This window comes from Ovis aries, chromosome 10 (assembly GCF_016772045.2).
Source record: "Ovis aries strain OAR_USU_Benz2616 breed Rambouillet chromosome 10, ARS-UI_Ramb_v3.0, whole genome shotgun sequence".
In the NCBI taxonomy this organism is placed as follows: domain Eukaryota; kingdom Metazoa; phylum Chordata; class Mammalia; order Artiodactyla; family Bovidae; genus Ovis; species Ovis aries.
This window is the reverse complement of record NC_056063.1, coordinates 5,600,347-5,620,771: the sequence shown is the minus strand read 5'-3', so window position 1 is coordinate 5,620,771 and position 20,425 is coordinate 5,600,347.

Genomic DNA, 20,425 nt, shown 5'->3' with positions numbered 1-20,425 from the left:
TCCGTTTCATAGATATGTTCATTTGCATCATAGTTTTGATTTCACATACAAGCAGCATGATATGATATTTGCCTTTCTGACTTAACTTCATTTAGTATGATAATATCTAGGCCTACTCATGTTGTCGCATATGGTATTACTTTATTCTTTTTAATGATGGAGTAATATTTTATTATATATATATTTACATATATATCTGTGTGTATATACATAACATATATGCACAAAAATTTCACTATATACAAATCTTCAAGTTGCAGACTCAAAGATGCAAATGTGCATTTGCATGTCCAATATCACAAAGTAGTTCATGTGTCTGGTGTATATTGTAATGCATATGTATCCTCTACAAGTGAACATGCTTTTGTGTATGGTGTTGTATGGAGCAGCCATCCCCAACCTTTTTAGCTCCAGGGACCAGTTTCATGGAAGACAATTTTCCCACAGGATGGTGAGGGGATGGTTCATGTGGGAAACTTCACTGGACCATCTAACTTCTGCTGTGCACCCTGGTTCCTAACCAGCTATGGGGGTTGGGGACACTGGTATAGAGTGAAGTAGTACAGTATCTTTTTTTTTTTTTTCCCCAAGTCCAGGATGTCTGGAAGCAAATATAAAAGCAACAGTGATGTAGCTAGTACTGCTAAGAATTGGCAAGAGATAAGAATGGAAACAAAGGTGAAAAGATAGTAGATGTCACTTGATCTTATAACATGAATCATCCAACCAATGGCAGGATTCCAAAGAACAAAGACACAATCATTGTGCCATTGATGTTGACGATAATATTGAAGAAGCATGGAAAAGTGACAGAGGAGATGGAGAAACTTCTCAATGTGTGGATGCAGGATCAGCATCGAGTCACACTTAGTTTAATGCTAATTCAAGAGAAAACGAAAAACCTATATGAAGACTTGAAGAAGAAACACAAGAAAGAATCGGAAGGTTTATCTTTTAATGCTAGCCATGATTGATTTCATTGGTTCAAGACTAGAGCCAATCTTCATAATATTACAATATTGATAGGTAGTGAGGCAGCAATTTAAGATATGGTAACTGTCTGGGAATTTACTAAAACACTTTGACAAATTATTGATGAAGGTGCATCTTTACCCAGGGAGGTTTTTAATGTGGATAAGACAAGACTGTACCAGAAGAGGATACCAGACCGAAGTTACATCAGTAAGAAGGAAAAGTTGATGCCAGGTTAAAAAGTAGCAAAGGATAGACTAACTTTGTTGCTTGATGGCAATACTTCCAGCAATATGAAGCAGAAGCCTGTCTTAGTTTATCATTCAGAGAACCCAAGAACCCTTAAAAACATAGCTAAGGGCTCTTTTCTTCTTATGTGGAAGAGCAACTCCAAAACCTGCGTTATGCAAGCTATTTTCCAGGACTGATTTTTTCAACACTTTATCCTGGTGGTAGAGAAATATTGCTTGGAGAAAGAAGTCCCATTCAACATTCGTTTGCTGCTCCATAATGCTTTGGATCACCCACTATCCCTGGATGACTTTCATCTCAAGTTAAAGTAGTACATCTGCCACTGAATACCACATTGTTCATCTAACCTATGGACCAGGGAGTTATAGCGACTCTCAGGAAATATTATTTACATCACAATTTTCGTCAGACAGTAAAGGTGAGTGATGAATCAAGAACAACCTTGTGACAATTTTGGAAGAACTATAGCATCTACAAGGCCGTAAAGACATTGACTTTGCTTGGCATGAGGTTGCAGCTGTCACTATGACTGGAGTTTAGAAGAACATTTGCCCACCATTTGTTCATGACTTTTGCAGCTTTGAGACAGTGAAAGAGGAGTCTAAAAGGTCTTCAGCGACTTGGTAACCTTCATGACCAGCTGGAGTAGGATCTACAAGAGGTCAACTTCATTGAACTCCTTGTTGTACAACACTAGGAGCTTGCTAATGACCTGATGGAACTGGGGGCCCAGAGAAAGGACAAAGAGAGGCAAGAGGAAGAGATAAACCGAAGAACCTAAGAGATTCATATCACAGGAAATGAAGGCGAAAAGGAGACACTGTTAGTTATTCAAGATGGTACTATTACTTTTTAAAGCACAGGAACCTAATATAGAATTGTACACAGAGGTTGCAGCAGCCATTCAGAATGCAATCCAGTACTACAGTGCCATCTATGATGAGAAAAAAAAAAAAATTTTAAGCTACTACCCAGACATCACTGAATCATTTTTTCAAGAAGGTAGATAGAACTGAATCCAGCAAGGAATCAGAACCTGTGCCATCAACATCAGGCATGATTGAAATCTCAGCTTGCCCTCCATCTCCTTTTGCTAATAATCCTTCAGCTCTACCATCTTCCACTTCCTTTCCCTCCTCCAGTCCATAACTCTTCTCGCCAGCCCCTGTATGCCTGCTGTTCTACTGTATTATCATACTTTTCAACGTACTGTACTGTGAGATTTAAAATGTTTGCTTTATTTTTTGGCTGCTTTCTTATATATTATTTATGTGAAAAATATTATAAACCTACTATACTGCAGTATTATAAAGCCAATCTGGGCTTCCCAGGTGGCACTAGTGGTAAAGAATACATTTGCTAATGCAGGAGATTCAAGAAACATAGGTTTGATCCTTGGGTGGGGAAGATCCCCTGGGGTAGGGAACGTCAACCCACTCCAGTATTCTTGCCTGGAATATCCCATGGACAGAGGAGCCTGGAAGGCTACAGTCCATGGGGCTGCAAATGTCAAACATGCCTGAGTGATTGAGCATAGAACAAATAGCTGATTGTGTTAGTTGGGTACCTAGGCTAACTTTGTTGGCTGTAGGAAAAATTTGGACTTATGAACACGCTCTAAGAAGGGAACTCATTTGTATGTAGGAAACTTACTGTCCCACATCTTTTTCTATTCATCTGTCACTGGACACATAAATTGTTTTTGTGTGTTGGCTATTGCAACCAGTGCTGCTATGAACATAGGTTATGCATGTAACTTTTTAAATTATAGTTTCATCTGGATATATGCCTGGGAGTGGGGTTGTTGGATCAGATGGCAACTTTATTTTTAGTTTCTTGAGAGACCTCCACACTGTTCTCCATACCAGATGCACCAATTTACATTCCCACTAACAATATAGGTGGGTTCCCTTTTCTCCACACCCTCTCCAGCATTTGTTATTTGTAGGTTTTTTTAAAGTATGGCCATTCTGTCAGGTGTGAGTGATATTTCATTGTAGTTTGATTTGCATTTCTCTAATAATTTATGACATCTACACTTTAAAAAAAACTTATTTTGTGTTCTTATCACATGAAATATGTATAAAAGTAGAATATATAAATATTTTTACTATATTGATTAACACTATATGTTAATAAATTGTAACTGAAACTTTAACAGTAAGCTGTTGTACTTATGACAATTTGTTATCTCATAAATTATTTTTAATTCTAAGATCAAGCTAATGATTAAAGAAATAGAAATGCTTTCTTGAGTCTTCATCTTAAAGTAGAATTAAGCTCTTTTGATTAATTACCATAACAGGTCTTAAACTATAGCATCAAGTCAATTATATGCATGAAACATATGAGTGAAGCAATTTGCTACAATTTGTGGATCTGACACATCAGTAAAAAATGAAATTAACTTCATAAGGATAATTGAAACAATAAAGCAAGTTAAAAGACATATTATAAAATGATTGAAAAATTAATCCTGTCAAGTATTTAACATGGTGTCAAAATTGATATCTATGGAAAATGAAAATATAAATATAAATTCTTATTGAATTTTTATGACTTTCTTCTCTGAAAACTTAACAGACTACAATAATTCTTTATACATAATAATGTAATAAATTCTGACTCTGGAGACAGTTTCTGTGATAACAAAAAAATTCTACCAGTTAAAGAGTCAATAAGACTATATCAAAGACCATTGCAATAAGAGAGAAAGACTGAACTCAACTTCACGGGAAAAACAAAATGCAAGAGAGTTGTCAAATGCTGGGATGAGTTGATACAAAAGGACTAGAGAACATTAGTGGGGAGGTTTGGTCACTGAGGTTATCTGTATTTGCTAATTATCAGTATAAAAGTTAGCCAGAAGATTGGGGGATAATTACATTTCAAATATATGACTCTCAGGTATTCCAGAAATACATTCCTTTGCGGTCAAAGATTTACATCTCAAAGAGGCAGAGAAAGAATTTGCAATTGCAAGTTTGCTAAGTAAATATCTTATGAAAAGTCAGAGGCCTGGAGTCAGGCCAGAGCCTGTCTGTAGTTGAGTTAAGCAGAAAGTGAAGGCCTTCTTGGTAAGATGAATTTTCTTTTCATGTTTTACTTAAAGTGAGCATTTTGTGAAGAGTGGAGATGACACTAATGATAGTTTGTCAATTTTTCTATTGCTTACTTTGGACTCCAATGAGTCCTTGTTAATTAATATATCTTAAATATGAGGATTTTTTTAAATTAGGATTCTTCCAAATGTGATATCAATGACACCAGCAGTAAAGTGATGTATTATTTCATTTGCCATTGACATTTAATCTCATCATACCACCCTAAAGCAGACATTTCTATTATCTTCATGTTATTATTGAGGAAATAGAAGTATAGAAACATTAAAGTAACTTACCCAAGGTCAGACATCTAACATTTGCTTGGGCTGAGATACAAACACAGGTAGAGTTATCTGAAAAACTGGTTCACCTCTTGATGGAAGTTAAAGTCACAAGCAAGGGAAAGAGTAGGATACTTGAAGCAAATAAGAACACTGGAATATTTCCCAAAGCAGTGTCTCCCTGAACAGCAAAATTAGGAAAGTTTAAAACTAAAGGTACATGCATATTTGTCAGGGGAGTGTGTAATTTCTTCAGTTCTGTCTCATCACAACAAAAATTTGAAGTGGCAGGCCAGTGTTACAGCCCTCAGATGGACCCGTGTTACAGCCCTCAGATGGACCAGTGTTATAGCCCTTGAAAAGACTGGTGTTTCAGCTTCATGGTCAGCTGTAGTTTTATATATCCTTGTTGAACTGGCACTGCATGTTGTAGCTTATTGACCTGAGCAGAGACAAAATGGATTAGATAATCAATAAAACATGGGCCAATCATAAGCAGCATCAATATGGTGATAACAAGGACTAGTAGAGGCATTAGCCAAATCCAAATTCCCATCACCAGGAATATTCCCCAAAGAGAGATTGTAGCCACCCCAAGAACTCTCCAGCTCATTCTTTGAGATCCTGTAGGGTCTGAATGTTTTTCTTGAGGACTGTGAGACTTTCTTTAACTTAGCTGGAGGTATTTACCCAGAAAAAAACACATCTCATTCAAGATGGCTCAAGTCCCTCCTTGTTCAGGGATCAGGAGATCTATCTCCTGTCTGTTTTGGAGTACAAACCCTGCCAAGCTGTGCTGGCTCTTGAGAGCTGTCCTGAGAAATCTTACCCCCAGAAACTAGATTTTGGGGGTGTTTATTAGGATGGCACTCATTTGCAGTTCTGAATAGGTATCTGAGATCTCCCAGGGGCTCATAGGTGTATTGAGTGTTCTCTTCTGTTTTCTTCCATGGCTTGACTCATGGTAGTGAATCTGGGAATCATGTCCTGGTACCTTAACTGCTGTGGGGGTAGAAAGTATTACAGGGTAGGGGCCCTTCCATGTGGGCTGAAGTTGAGACTTTGGGGACCCACCTTTCCAGACTTTAATTGGGACTTGAGTCCCAGGAGCATATAGTGGAGAGACTTTAGAATCTTTGAGGTCCTGGTTGACACACAACAAATGTATATCTTGTTGGAATTGCCCAGTAGCCATGGTATAAGACCAGAGAGTCTGAGCCTCTGGATCTAGGAAAAGGTCATAGACATAACAAAAGGTCTCCCATATAGCATCTCATAAGGAATAAGACCAACCTGTTCCTTAGGGGCAGCATGGGTGCAGAGGAGAGCTATTGGTAAACCCTCCTTCCATCCCAGGGAGGTCTCCTGAGTTATCTTTTTTATCGCTGATTTTAAGAATTGTTTGACTTTACATTTCCTGAAGACCGAGGCCTCCAGACACGATGGAGATAATAAGTAATGCCCAATGCATTTGTAGCAAGCCGTTTTAGAAGACTTGTCATGGTTTGGACACTCTGGCCCAATGTCCTGCCTGTCTACAGATTAGGCATTTGCCTCATGCCTTGTCCTTCAAGGACTCAGGGTTTGCCTTAGGGCTTCCCTGGAGGGTGGCCAGCAGCTGTGCATGCCTTGTCTCTTCCTTTTCTCCCTTTCCTGGGCCTTGGCTTCCCTCTCCTGTTCTCTGCTATAAAAGGTATTAGTGGTTGTCTGGACCATCTCATCCAAAGAGGCTTCAGGGTCCTGCTGTTGTAGCTGTTGTAACTATCCTTATGTCTGATGCACATTGGGCAGGAGAATTTTTCCTTTAAAATCACCTGTCCCTTGTAAGAGTCTTAATCCAGATTGGTAAACTTTTGGAGGGCCTCTTTTAGCCTTTCTAGAAAGGCAATGGGGTTCTCGTTGGGCTCCAGAGTTATTGCTGAGACCAGGGCATAGCTGATTACTTTTTGCTGGGCTTCCTTGAGTCCTGCCTTCACACAGATTAGAAAATGATCCCTTTACCAGATGTGCTCAGGATCATTATAATTCCAATTAGGGTCTGAAGAGGGGACTGCAGTTTCCCCTACTGGGTATTTATTGTTTGCCATGTGAAGCCTCATAGCATATCTTCAGGCTTGCTTTAAGACCCTAGTATGCTCAGGGTCAGATAAAGTTTGACTAAATATGACCATGATATCCTTCCACGTCAAGTCAAAGGCCAAGGTAAAGTGTTGGAATGTATCTATATATTTGCCTGGGTCATCTGTATAGCTTCCCAGGTCTTGTTTGATCTGTCTTGGTTGTAAGAGGGAGAAGGGCTTATGGATCTGCATTGGTCCGGATTCTTCTCCAGTTTTGACTAAGGAACATACTCAAGCTGGCTTTTGTAGAAGGGGTGCTCCCAGATATGGGGGCATACTTGGGTACAAGGAAGGAGCACCAGGCAGCTCAGCAGCTGTGGCAGGTGAACCTTCAAAGGAGGGTTCCTTCTCTTGACTGTCTAGGCCTAACACCATTTGTCTAATAGGCTCACTTTTAGGGTATACAACAATACTTAAGACAGAGTTCCTTCATATCTCTTAGTTGGAAGAAAATTTGGACATAGGGGATCTTTATCCATTTCCTTTGTCTTTTGCAGAATAAGTCTAGCTGCAAGATGGTATTCTAATCTAAACTCCTATCCTCAGGCCAGTGTTCCTTGTCCTCCAGAGGATAGCATGGCCACGCAGGGGCACAAAAGTATTTTAAGTGACTTCTTAGAGTTAGAGGATCAAACAGCTTCCAGTTATCAAGGATGCATCTAAAGGATGTCTGTTGGGAAGTGGATTAGTCATTTCCCATCTGAAAGACAGTGATGACAGGGAGGAAAAGAAAAAAAAGTAATAAGCTTTCTTCAATTTCCTTGGGTGGACTTCTTGAGTCTTTTGAGACTTATCCTACCCAGTACTGTTAAAAACTGAGACCCAGGCATCCCCAGGTCAGGGTACAGATCCCCAGGCAGGCTGATGCATGACAGCCTCCTGGAGATCGAATCCCCAGGCAGCTTGAGGAATGTTGGCCTCCCGAGAATTGGGTCCCTGGGCAGGTCGAGGCGTGTTGACCTCCTGGGACCTCTGAACTGGTGGATTGCTGAGCAGCTTGAGGCATGACAACCTTTTGAGGGCCAGATCCCTAGGCAAGTCGAGGCAGGTCAACCTCCTGGGACCACTGTATTAGAGATGGGCATCCCCAAGGTCTCCAGAATGAGGTCCACTGGAGAAGGGAATGGCAAACCACTTCAGTATTCTTGCCTTGAGAACCCATGAACAGTATTAAAAGGCAAAATGATAGGATACTGAAAGAGGGACTCCACAGGTCGGTAGGTACCCAACACACTACTGGAAATCAGTGGAGAAATAACACCTGAAAGAATGAAGGGATGGAGTCAAAGCAAAAACAATACCCAGTTGTGGATGTGACTGGTGATAGAAGTAAGGTCCGATGCTGTAAAGAGTAATATTGAATAGGAACCTAGAATGTCAGGTCTATGAATCAAGGCAAATTGGAAGTGGTCAAATAGGAGATGGCAAGAGTGAACGTCGACATTCTAGGAATCAGCTAACTAAAATGGACTGGAATGGGTGAATTTAACTCAGATTACCATTATATCTAGTACTGTGGGCAGGAACCCATTAGAAGAAATGGAGTAGCCATCATGGTCAAAAAAAAGAGTCCGAAATGCAGTACTTGGATGCAATCTCAAAAATGACAGAATGATCTCTGTTCATTTCCAAGGCACAGCATTCAATATCACAGTAATCCAAGTCTATGCCCCAACCAGTAATGCTGAAGAAGCTGAAGTTGAATGGTTCTACGAAGACCTACAAGACCTTTTTAGAACTAATACCCAAAAAAGATGTCCTTTTTATTACAGAGGACTGGAATTCAAAAGTAGGAAGTCAAGAAACACCTGGAGTAACAGGCAAATTTGGCCTTGGAATACGGAATGAAGCAGGGCAAAGACTAATAGAGTTGTGCCAAGAAAATGCACTGGTCATAGCAAACACCCTCTTCCAACAACACAACAGAAGACTCTACACATGGACATCACTAGATGATCAACACTGAAGTCAGATTGATTATATTCTCTGCAGCAAAAGATGGAGAAACTCTATACAGTCAACAAAAACAAGACCAGGAGCTGACTGTGGCTCAGATTATGAACTTCTTATTGCCAAATTTAGACTTAAACTGAAGAAAGTAAGGAAAACCACTTGACTATTCAGGTATGACCTAAATCAAATCCCTTATGATTATACAGTGGAAGTGAGAAATAGATTTAAGGGACTAGATCTGATAGATAGAGAGCCTGATGAAGTTTGGACGGAGGTTCATGACATTGTACAGGAGACAGGGATCAAGACCATCCCCATGGAAAACAAATGAAGAAAAGCAAAATGACTGTCTGGGTAGGCCTTACAAATAGCTGTGGAAAGAAGAGAAGTGAAAAGCAAAGGAGAAAAGGAAAGATATAAGCATTTGAATGTAGAGTTCCAAAGAATAGCAAGAAGAGATAAGAAAGAGATCAATTCAAAAAAATATAGGAAAATAACAGAATGGGAAACACTAGAGATATCTTCAAAAAATTTCGAGATATCAAGGGAACATTTCATGCAAAGATGGGCTCGATAAAGGCCAGAAATGGTATGGACCTAACAGAAGTAGAAGATATTAAGAAGAGATGACAAGAATATACCAAAGAACTGTACAAAAAAAAAGATCTTCATGACCAAGATAATCGCGATGGTGTGATCACTCATCTAGAGCCAGACATCCTGGAACGTGAAATCAAGTGGGCCTTAGAAAGCATTACAATGAACAAAGCTAGTGGAGGTGATGGAATTCCAGTTGAGCTATTGCAAATCCTGAAAGATGATGCTGTGAAAGTGCTGCACTCAATATGCCAGCAAATTTGGAAAACTCAGCAGTGGCCACAGGACTGGAAAAGGTTAGTTTTCATTCCAATCCCAAAGAAAGGCAATGCCAAAGAATGCTTAAACTACGACACAATTGCACTCATCTCACGCTAGTAAAGTAATGCTTAAAACTCTACAAGCCAGGCTTCAGCAATACATGAACCATGAACTTCCTGATGTTCAAGTTGGTTTTAGAAAAGGCAGAGGAACCAGAGATCAAATTGCCAACATCTGCTGGATCATGGAAAAAGTAAGAGTTCCAGAAAAACATCTATTTCTGCTTTATTGACTATGCCAAAGCCTTTGACTGTGTGGATCACAAGAAACTGTGGAAAATTCTGAAAGGGATGGGAATACCAGACCACCTGACCTGCCTCTTGAGACACCTGTATGCAGGTCAGGAAGCAACAGTTAGAACTGGACATGGAAAAACAGACTGGATCCAAATAGGAAAAGGAGTACGTCAAGGCTGTATATTGTCACCCTGCTTATTTAACTTCTATGCAGAGTACACCATGAGAAACGCTGGACTGGAAGAAGCACAAGCTGGAATCAAGATTGCCAGGAGAAATATCAATAACTTCAGATATGCAGATGACACGACCCGCATGGCAGAAAGTGAAGAGGAACTAAAAAGCCTCTTGATGAAAGTGAAAGTGGAGAGTGAAAAAGTTGGCTTGAAGCTCAACATTCAGAAAACGAAGATCATGGCATATGGTCCCATTGCTTCATGGCAAATAGATGGACAAACAGTGGAAACAGTGTCAGACTTTATTTTGGGGGGGCTCAAAAATCACTGCAGATGGTGACTGCAGCCATGAAATTAAAAGACGCTTACTCCTTGGAAGAAAAGTTTTGACCAACTTATATAGCATATTGAAAAGCAGAGACATTACTTTGCCAACAAAGGTCCGTGTAGTTAAGGCTATGGTTTTTCCAATGGCATGTATGGATGTGAGAGTTGGACTGTGAAGAAAGCTGAGCACCGAAGAATTGATGCTTTTGAACTGTGGTGTTGGAGAAGACTCTTGCGAGTCCCTTGGGCTGCAAGGATATCTAACCAGTCCATTCTGAAGATCAGCCCTGGGATTTCTTTGGAAGGGATAATGCTAAACCTGAAACAACAGTACTTTGGCCACCTGATGCAAAGAGCTGACTCATTGAAAAAGACTCTGATGCTGGGAGGGATTGGGGGCAGGAGGAGAAGGGGACGACAGAGGATGAGATGGCTGGATGGCATCACTGACTCGATGGATGTGAGTTTTTTGAACTCCGGGATTTGGTGATGGACAGGGAGGCCTGGTGTGCTGTGATTCATGGGGTCACAATGAGTCGGACACGACTGAGCGATAGAACTGAACTGAACTGAACTGAAGTTCTCCAGTGTGGCCAGTGCTGGTTAGGATTAAGGGGTTGTAATTTTAACTTGTTGCCAGTTTGTTCACCGCAGATGGGAATAGACAACATAATGCAGAGCATTTCAAGCCTGTGCCCTGAGACTGGGAACCTGGTGAATGAGCCATAAGCCTTATCCTCTTACTGCTCTAAGGGAAGGTATGTCACTGATTTCCTCACCTAGTCCTCCATAAGAGCAGCTTAGGGTGTTTCCAATGGCAAACACTTCACTAGCATAACCTCTGGGTCAGGAAGATCCCCTGGAGAAGGAAATGGCAACCCACTCCAGTATTCTTGCCTGAAGAATCCCATGGATTTCAGCCTGATGGGTTTCAGTCCACGGAGTTGCAAAGAGTCAGACAGGACTGAGCAACTTAACTTTCAGTTTCTTTCACTTTAGGTAATAACAGAAGGAATGACAAAGGAGTGGGTTATCTGGCCCTGTTAGGGGCACTAAGAGTATTTTAATAATAAGTAGGGTGGAGCAATGTTGCCAACAAGAGGGCAGAGTCCTGGTTGTAGGAGTTAGTAAGTGGCTTAAGAACAAATTGATAAGAGGCAACAGACCAGATAATCCATAAAAGTGGAGTGGAGATTTGATCCTGGGGTATGTTTGTAACTTTAGGAGAAGGGTGGTAAGGCTTTGGGCCCAAATGGCCTGCAGGTCTAACTCCCAAAGTGGCAAACATTATCCCTGGAAGCCCAATTGCTTTTGAAGGAATGCCAACAGATGGACTTCTAGCAGGCACTGTGTGCCTGTGTGCCTGTCTCCTGCCCTAGCGGGTTCACTGAGAGATGCTGATGTGGCACATGTTGTAGGAAACATGGAGGATAAAGGAATGAATATCTAGAGGGATTGGATATCATACAGTATTTCCCTCCCAAGGGCCAACTATTTTCTGGTTGTCCCTCCAGAAGATTGTAGAGGCAACATTATGGGCCTGGAATGGGCTCAGGAAAAGAGCATGAAACAGGAGGGAAGGAGGTAGGGCACAACTTTTGAAAGAATGACATAGGGCAAAGGCATAACATAAACTGATTAAAATCAAATGGGTCCAAGATAACAAGTCAAATTCAACTAGACTGTGGTCCCCAAACTGCAAGCTAATGACACATCCAGGTGGCAGGACAGTTCCAAGGCTCAAAGATGGAGGAGTGGGTGGTTCCCCAATGGTTGGGATGATCCTCCCACTCATTAGCATATGAATTCACCTAGCTGGAAAAAACTAGCCACACCACATTCTTTGGTCAAAGCACTTGCGCTCTGCAATGGCTTACACCCTGCAGAGTGTGCTTCTCTCTATATCAGAACAAATCCACCTCTTACCTATCACTGTTCCCTAACTGAATTTTTGCAATGAGACATCAGAGCCTGAGCTTCATTAGGTCCTGAAGCCAGGCACTTTGGGTTTTGGCCAGTCTCAAGTCCTGGGAGAGAGGAGCTGAAGGACAGGAGGAAAAAGTAGTGGGGAAAACATGCCAAGGAATCCCCTTCATAACTTGCTGGAAAATCTGCTAAATACCTGACGTGTGCTCACAGTTTTCATTGACCTGATCCTTGGCACAAAGAAGATTAAGGACAGAAGAACCCCCACTGGCTTAAGTAATAGCTACTGGGGCCCAGCAGATAGTGGAGCCTTTGGGGTACACTGAAGAGTAGCCCCTGCCAGAGTCCTGCAATTGCACCCATGGCTCCCTGCCTGCTCACAGGGGGTTCAAGGAAGCAAGAAAAGAGAGATTGTAAAGGAATTAAGATTTTGTTAGGCATGTGTCCAGCTATAGGAGTGGAGATATCCTACCTTAACTGGAGGTCTTCTAGAATATGAGACGGAGCCGCGTGAGTTTTCTACTGAGTTTGTTTTTTGCTGTCCTGGTTTCCAGCACTCTGGGCTTCTTGTCACTTCCCCTGCGCCGGGTTTTCTTCTCGTTCAGCTTCCACTGCGTCTGAGTTGGGCTTCTGCTGTGCTTGGCCTCCTCCTTGCAGGGGCCACCCAAGGTTGTTTCAGCCAGGTTAAATACGAGTGTATAATTTCCTCAGTTCTGTCTCATGACAACAAAAATTTGAGGCGACAGATGGACCAGTGTTACAGCTCCATGTTACAGCTCAGTTTTATTTAGAAAGTAAAGGGAAATACATCCTTGAGGTCTGAGGGCATGTCGACCCAAAAGACGTGAAGAGAAGAGAGTCCCTCAACCCAACTGTGGCTCCTCTTTTTATACGTTTTTCCTCCTCCCCCTGGTCCTGCCTTATGTAAATTGAGCTAGCCAGTAGTACTGTTTGTTTTACCTGAGATCCTCACTCCCCCGTCTTTGGACCTTCCTTTGTCTTATTTTCTCAGGCTTTTCCCTTCCTTGTCTTTTAGCCACTGCCATTTCTGAACACCTTTGTCCTACTCTAACTACCTAACATACTCATGGAGGAACTTGAGCAGAGGAGAATTCAGCATAGAATTGGGGCAAATGTCAAGAGTCAAAGCTTTAGCTAATTGAAATCGTATCCCTGGTTTCACATCCATGGATACAACCAACTGAGAATAGAAAATATTACCAAAAAAAATTGCAAACTGCAGAACTTGAATTTACTGCATGCCAGGAACTATTCACATGACATTTATATTCTGTTCACAACTATCTACAGAGCATTTACATTGTACTAGTATTATAATTTCTCACTTCCACTGTATAATCATAAGGGATTTGATTTAGGTCATACCTGAATGGTCTAGTGGTTTTCCTTACTTTCTTCAATTTATGTCTGAATTTGGCAATAAGGAGCTCATGATCTTAGCCACAGTCAGCTCCTGGTCTTGTTTTTGTTGACTCTATAGAGCTTCTCCATATTTGGCTGCAAACTATATAATCAATTGGATTTTGGTGTTGATCATCTGGTGATGTCCATGTGTAGAGTCTTCTCTTCTGTTGTTGGAAGAGGGTGTTTGCTATGACCAGTGCATTTTCTTGGCAAAACTCTATTAGTCTTTGCCCTGCCTTGCCCTTCCAAGGCCAAATTTGCCTGTTACTCCAGGTGTTTCTTGACTTCCTACTTTTGCATTTCAGTCCCCTATAATGAAAAGGACATCTTTTTGGGGTGTTAGTTCTAAAAGGTCTTGTAGGTCTTCATAGCACCATTCAACTTCAGCTTCTTCAGCGTTACTGGTTGAGGAATAGGCTTGGATTACTGTGATATTGAATGCTTTGCCTTGGAAATGAACAGAGATCATTCTGTCATTCTTGAAATTACATCCAAGTACTGCATTTTGGACTCTTTTTTTGACCATGATGGCTACTCCATTTCTTCTAAGGTGTTCCTGCCCACAGTAGTAGATATAACGGTAATCTGAGTTAAATTCACCCATTCCAGTCCATTTTAGTTAGCTGATTCTTAGAATGTCGATGTTCACTCTTGCCATCTCCTATTTGACCACTTGCAATTTGCCTTGATTCATGGACCTAACATTCCAGATTCCTATTCAATATTGCTCTTTACAGCATTGGACCTTGCTTCTATGACCAGTCACATCCACAACTGGGTGTTATTTTTGCTTTGGCTCTATCCCTTCATTCTTTCTGGAGTTATTTCTCCACTGATCTCCAGTAGCATATTGGGCATCTACTGACCTGTGGAGTTCCTCTTTCAGTATCCTATCATTTTGGCTTTTCATACTGTTCAAGGGGTTCTCAAGGCAAGAATACTGAAATGGTTTGCCTTTCCTTTCTCCAGTGGACCACATTCTGTCAGACCTTTCCACCATGACCCACCCGTCTTGGGTGGCCCCACATGGCATGGCTTAGTTTCATTGCATAATCAGATTGACTAGTTTTCTGTGATTATGGTTTCAGTGTTTCTGTCTTCTCACAACAGCTACCGTCTTATTTGGATTTATCTTACTTGGATGTGGGATATCTCTTCACAGTTGTTCCAGCAAAGCACAGCCGCTGCTCCTTACCTTGGATGAGGGGTATCTTCTCATGGCCGCCCCTCCTGACCTTGAACGTGGAGTAGCTCCTCTCGGCCCTCCTGCGCCAGTGCAGCTGCCACTCCTTATACATGGGATAGCTCCTCTGGGCTGCCACCCCTGACCATGGGTGAGAGGTAGCTCCTCTTGGCCATGCTTCTGCATGGTCCATCACAGCCAGTGTGCTTCTGGAACTGAGAAGTAGATTTAAGGGACTAGATCTGATAGACAGAGTGCCTGATGAGCTATGGAAGGAGATTCATGACATTGCACAGGAGACAAGGATCAAGACCAACACCATGGAAAAGAAATGCAAAAAGCAAAATGGCTCTCTGAGGAGGCCTTACAAATAGCTGTGAAAAGAAGAGAAGTTAAAAGAAAAGCAGAAAAGGAAAGATATACTCATTTGAATGCAGATTCCCAAAGAATAGCAAGAAGAGATAAGAAAGCTTTCCTCAGTGATCAATTCAAAGAAAGAGAGGAAAACAACAGAATGGGAAAGACTAGAGATCTCTTCAAGAAAATTACAGATACCAAGGAAACGTTTTATGCAAAGATGGGCTCGATAAAGGACAGAAATGGTATGAACCTAAGAGAAGCACAAGATATTAAGAAGAGATGGCAAGAATACACAGAAGAACTGTACAAAAAAGACCTTCATGACCCAGATAATCATGATGGTGTGATCACTCACCTAGAGCCAGATATCCTGGAATGTGAAGCCAAACAAGCCTAGTGGAGGTGATGCAATTCCAGTTAAGCTGTTTCGAATCCTGAAAGATAGTGCTGTGAAAGTTCTACACTCAATATGGCAGTAAAATTGGAAAACTCAGCAGAGGCCACAGGACTGGAAAAGGTCAGTTTTCATTCCAATCCCAAAGAAAAGCTATGCCAAAGATTGTTCTAACTACCGCACAATTGTACTCATCTCACATGCTACTAAAGTATTGCTCAAAACTCTACAAGCCAGGCTTCAGCAATACATGAACCATGCACTTCCAGGTGTTCAAGCTGGTTTTAGAAAAGGCAGAGGAACGAGAGATCAAATTGCTGACATCCGCTGGATCATGGAAAAGTAAGAGAGTTCCAGAAAAAACATCTATTTCTACTTTATTGACTATGCCAAAGCCTTTGACTGTGTGGATCACAAGAAACTATGGAAAATTCTGAAAGAGATGGGAATACCAGACCACCTGACCTGCCTCTTGAGACACCTGCATGCAGGTCAAGAAGCAACAGTTAGAACTGGGCATAGAACAACAGACTGGATCCAAATAGGAAAAGGAGTACGTCAAGGCTGTATATTGTCACCCTGCTTATTTAACTTCTATGAAGAGTACATCAGGAGAAACGCTGGGCTGGAAGAAGCACAAGCTGGAGTCCAGACTGCCGGGAGAAATATCAGTAACCTCAGATATGCAGATGACACCACCCTTATGGCAGAAAGTGAAGAGGAACTAAAAGCCTCTTGATGAAACTGAAAGTGGAGAGTGAAAAAGATGACTTAAAGCTCAACATTCAGAAAACGAAGATCATGGCATCTGGTCCCATTGCTTCATGGCAAATAGATGGGCAAACAGTGGAAACAATGTCAGACTTTATTTTGGGTTATTGCAGCCATGAAATTAAGACTTTTACTTCTTGGAAGGAAAGTTATGACTAACTTAGATAACATGTTAAAAAGCAAAGACATTACTTTGCCAACAAAGGTCCGTGTAGTCAAGGCTATGGTTTTTCCAGTGGTCATGTATGGATGTGAGAGTTGGACTGTGAAGAAAGCTGAGCACCGAAGAATTGATGCTTTTGAACTGTGGTGTTGGAGAAGACTCTTGAGAGTCCCTTGGACTGCAAGGAGATCCAACCAGTCCCTTCTGAAGATCAGCCCTGGGATTTCTTTGGAAGGAATGATGCTAAAGCTGAAACTCCAATACTTTGGCCACCTCAAGAGAAGAGTTGACTCATTGGAAAAGACTCTGATGCTGGGAGGGATTGGGGGAAGGAGGAGAAGGGGATGACAGAGGATGAGATGGCTGGATGGCATCACTGACTCAATGGATGTGAGTCTGATTGAACTCCGGGAGTTGGTGATAGACAGGGAGGCTTGGCCTGCTGCAATTCATGGGGTCGCAAAAAGTCGGACACGACTAAGCGACTCAACTGACCTGAATTTAACAGGGAGTAGATAGTGGGAAGGGATGAAATAGGAGTTTGGGCCTGAGACATAAACTGCAATGTACAAAGTAAACAAGATAATATGTGTCTATTTCACAACACAAGTAAAGATAGTCATTATTTTATAACTTTAAATGAAATATAATCTATAAAATATTATATCACTATGTAGCACGCCTGAAACTAATATAATACTCTAAAGCAACTATATGTCAATTAAAAAACAATAGGGCTTTTGTTTCTGTGCATTTGAAAAGAGAAAACAGAAAAATCTATATAGCACTATTTGAATTTAGATTTTTCCTTTGTATTGATTTGACATATTACATTAGGTCACATCATGTATCTTTTCCTTATAGGATGATTATGATAATGATGATGATGATGATAAATACTGAACTTTATTATTACAGCTTCTGAGCTAGGTAATTTGCATTCAGTAGCTGATTTAAAACTGATATATCCTGAGTTTTTTTTTTTTAATAGTGTTGGTTTATTTTATTAGATCAATACCACTTACTTCCATTTTATATTCTAATAATAATAATAATAAAAAACATTTATCTCTCACATTACTTGTCAAGACTTGCATCAAGGTTTTCATATCTGATAGGTCATTAGCTACTTAAGGAACACAAAGGCACAGACAGAACGAGAAAGTGGCCTGCAGTAACAGAGCACGTGAATGGTGAGAACAGGGTTCACGTGGGGGAAAACTGGCCTCATAACCTTCAGCCTGAAGCATAAGCTCAGCTGTCTCATCCAGCATTCCCCCTGTTACATTCTTAACATAAAGTAAGGAAAAATAAAGGGCGTCCTAGGTGGCTCATCAGGAAAGAACCTGCTGTCAATGTAGAAGAGGCGAGTTCAATCCCTGGGTCAGGAAGATCCCCTGGAAAAGGAAATGGCAACTCACTCCAGTATTCTTGCCTGGAAAATCCCATGGATGGTGGCCTACAATCCATGGAGTCTCAAAGAGTCAGACACGATTTAGCGACTCAACAACAAAACAGCAACAAAAAAGGAAAAATTACAAAATAGATTCAAAATGTCATGAATCCTTTGGTTATACATCTGATAGCTCTGTGACACTGGGAAAGTTATTTGATCTCTCCGATCCTCAGTTTCCTCTTTGAAAAATGAGAATAATAATTTCTGATGTATCTATTTCAGACGAGTATAAAGTGTTTTATAAAGTGATAGAATTCGAGTTCTAGTTGATATCATATTTACCATTATTGTCCCCTCCAAACATAAACACATAAATAAAAGTAAAAATTAGTCCAATAGGCCCAGAAAGTTACAACTTCACCCCTCAATTTTCAGTGGGGAAGAAATGCTTCATTTTGGCCTTAAAAAGTGAATAAGTGCATTTAAATATATATTTAAGGCTAAAAAAACTATTTTTGCATTATTTAAAGTTTTCTCACATTTATTTCAGGTGTTTAAGCTCAATAAATTTATTTAATTCAATGCATTGAGTATTGTATAAGCAGAGCATGTGATTTAAGCTGTTTTTTTTTCCTTTGGACTTCCCTGGTGGCTCAGACAGTAAAGCATCTGCCTGTAATGTGGGAGATCTGGGTTTGATCTCTGGATCGGGAAGATTTAGATCTTCTTGATAAAGATTTGCGGCTTTATCAAGGTACCCAGTCTTACACAGACAAAAGTTTTTACTAAAAAAAGACAAGTCAAGCATATAATTTATATTTAGAAATGCATGTATTTATCATTCATAGTTGTTCAGTTGCTCAGATGTGTCGGACTCTGCGACCCCATCGAACACAGAATGCAGGGCTTCCCTGTCCCTCACTGTCTCCTGGAGCTTACTCAAACTCGTGTCCATTGAGTCAGTGATGCCATTGAACTATCTCATCTTCTGTCTTCTCCTCCTGCCTTCAGTCTTTCCCAGCATTAGGGTTTATCTAATGAATTGGCTTTTTGCATCAGGTGACAAAGTTTTGCAGTTTCAGCTTCAGCATCAGTCCTTCCAATGAATATTCAGGACTGATTTCCTTTAGGATTGACTGGTTTGATCTCTTTGTAGTCCAAGGGACTCTCAAAAAATCATTAATTCTTTGGCACTCAGCCTTCTATATGGACTCTCACATCCATACACGACTACTAGAAAATTAATTCCCTTTTATGCCTTTGGAAAAAAAAATCCTTTAGGTCTTGAAGATTTACACAAGGTATGCAGTTAGACCAATACTTAACATGGACCAAAAGATTACAAGATGGAGGATAAGTCGTGAGAGTAACTGGAAACTCAGATTTTCACAACAGAAAGGGAGATGATGGCTCAAAAAGCAGAGTGTGTTAACTTCTACTGTAGCATCAGCAAGATATTAAGGGGATTTTTAATTTACAGGGGTCATGGGGTCTGCCGTAAGTGTAGGGTCCATATTACAGTATGTCATATTCCTTTATACTTCTGTGCCACATTCCACATCATTATAACTGTTTTCTTAACCATCCCCTTCCCTCTCCAGCATAAAAGCCTACTGATATCTCAGCCTCTCATTTTGCCTTTCTGTAAATCCATCCTTATAGCTGCTAGGGGTGATCTTTTTTAAAATGTGGACTTACAAATCACATCCCTACACAATATGCTTCAGCATTCAACACCCTGGCATGGTACAGCAAATTTTTCACAAGATTCTCCTTACTTTATTGGTCTCATCTTTTACTGTTTCCTTTCTCTCATGCATGATCTAACCATTCCAACTACCTCTTCATGAATCAACATTTTATCAACACAGGTCCTTCTCTTCTAGATCTAGAAAATTGCCCTCTTCTGGGTAGCTTCCCAAACTGAACACGTCTTCTCACAGGTCTTGTGCCTTATTACCCTGAACGTCTCCAGGTGGGGATGGCTTCTCAGCAGGAACTCTGAGCCCTCCTGCACTGGGCTGACAGGCAACCTAAAGGGATAAATTGGAAAAGTATCAACTCATGAGACTGCAAAATTCTGGCTTCCCTTGTGTCTCAGCTGGTAAAGAATCACCTGCAATGTGGGAGAACTGGGTTTGATCCCTGGGTTGGAAAGATCCCCCGGAGAAGGGAAAGGCTACCCACTCCAGTATTCTGGCCTGGAAAATTCCATGGACTGTATAGCCCATGGGGTTGCAAAGAGTCAGACACAAACTGAGCGACCTTCACTTTCACTTTCAAACCAACAAATGTATCAGCAAATTCACTGGCAGTTTTTTCTGTTGTCAGGTTTCTCCTTGATCCCATTCTGTTCTTAGTCATTCTACATTGAATTCAAATTAATAATTTATATCTTTGCAATGAACCACATTTAAAGAAACTTCTGTTTTGAAAACTGATTAAGTTTCATCTTTAAAAGATGTTGC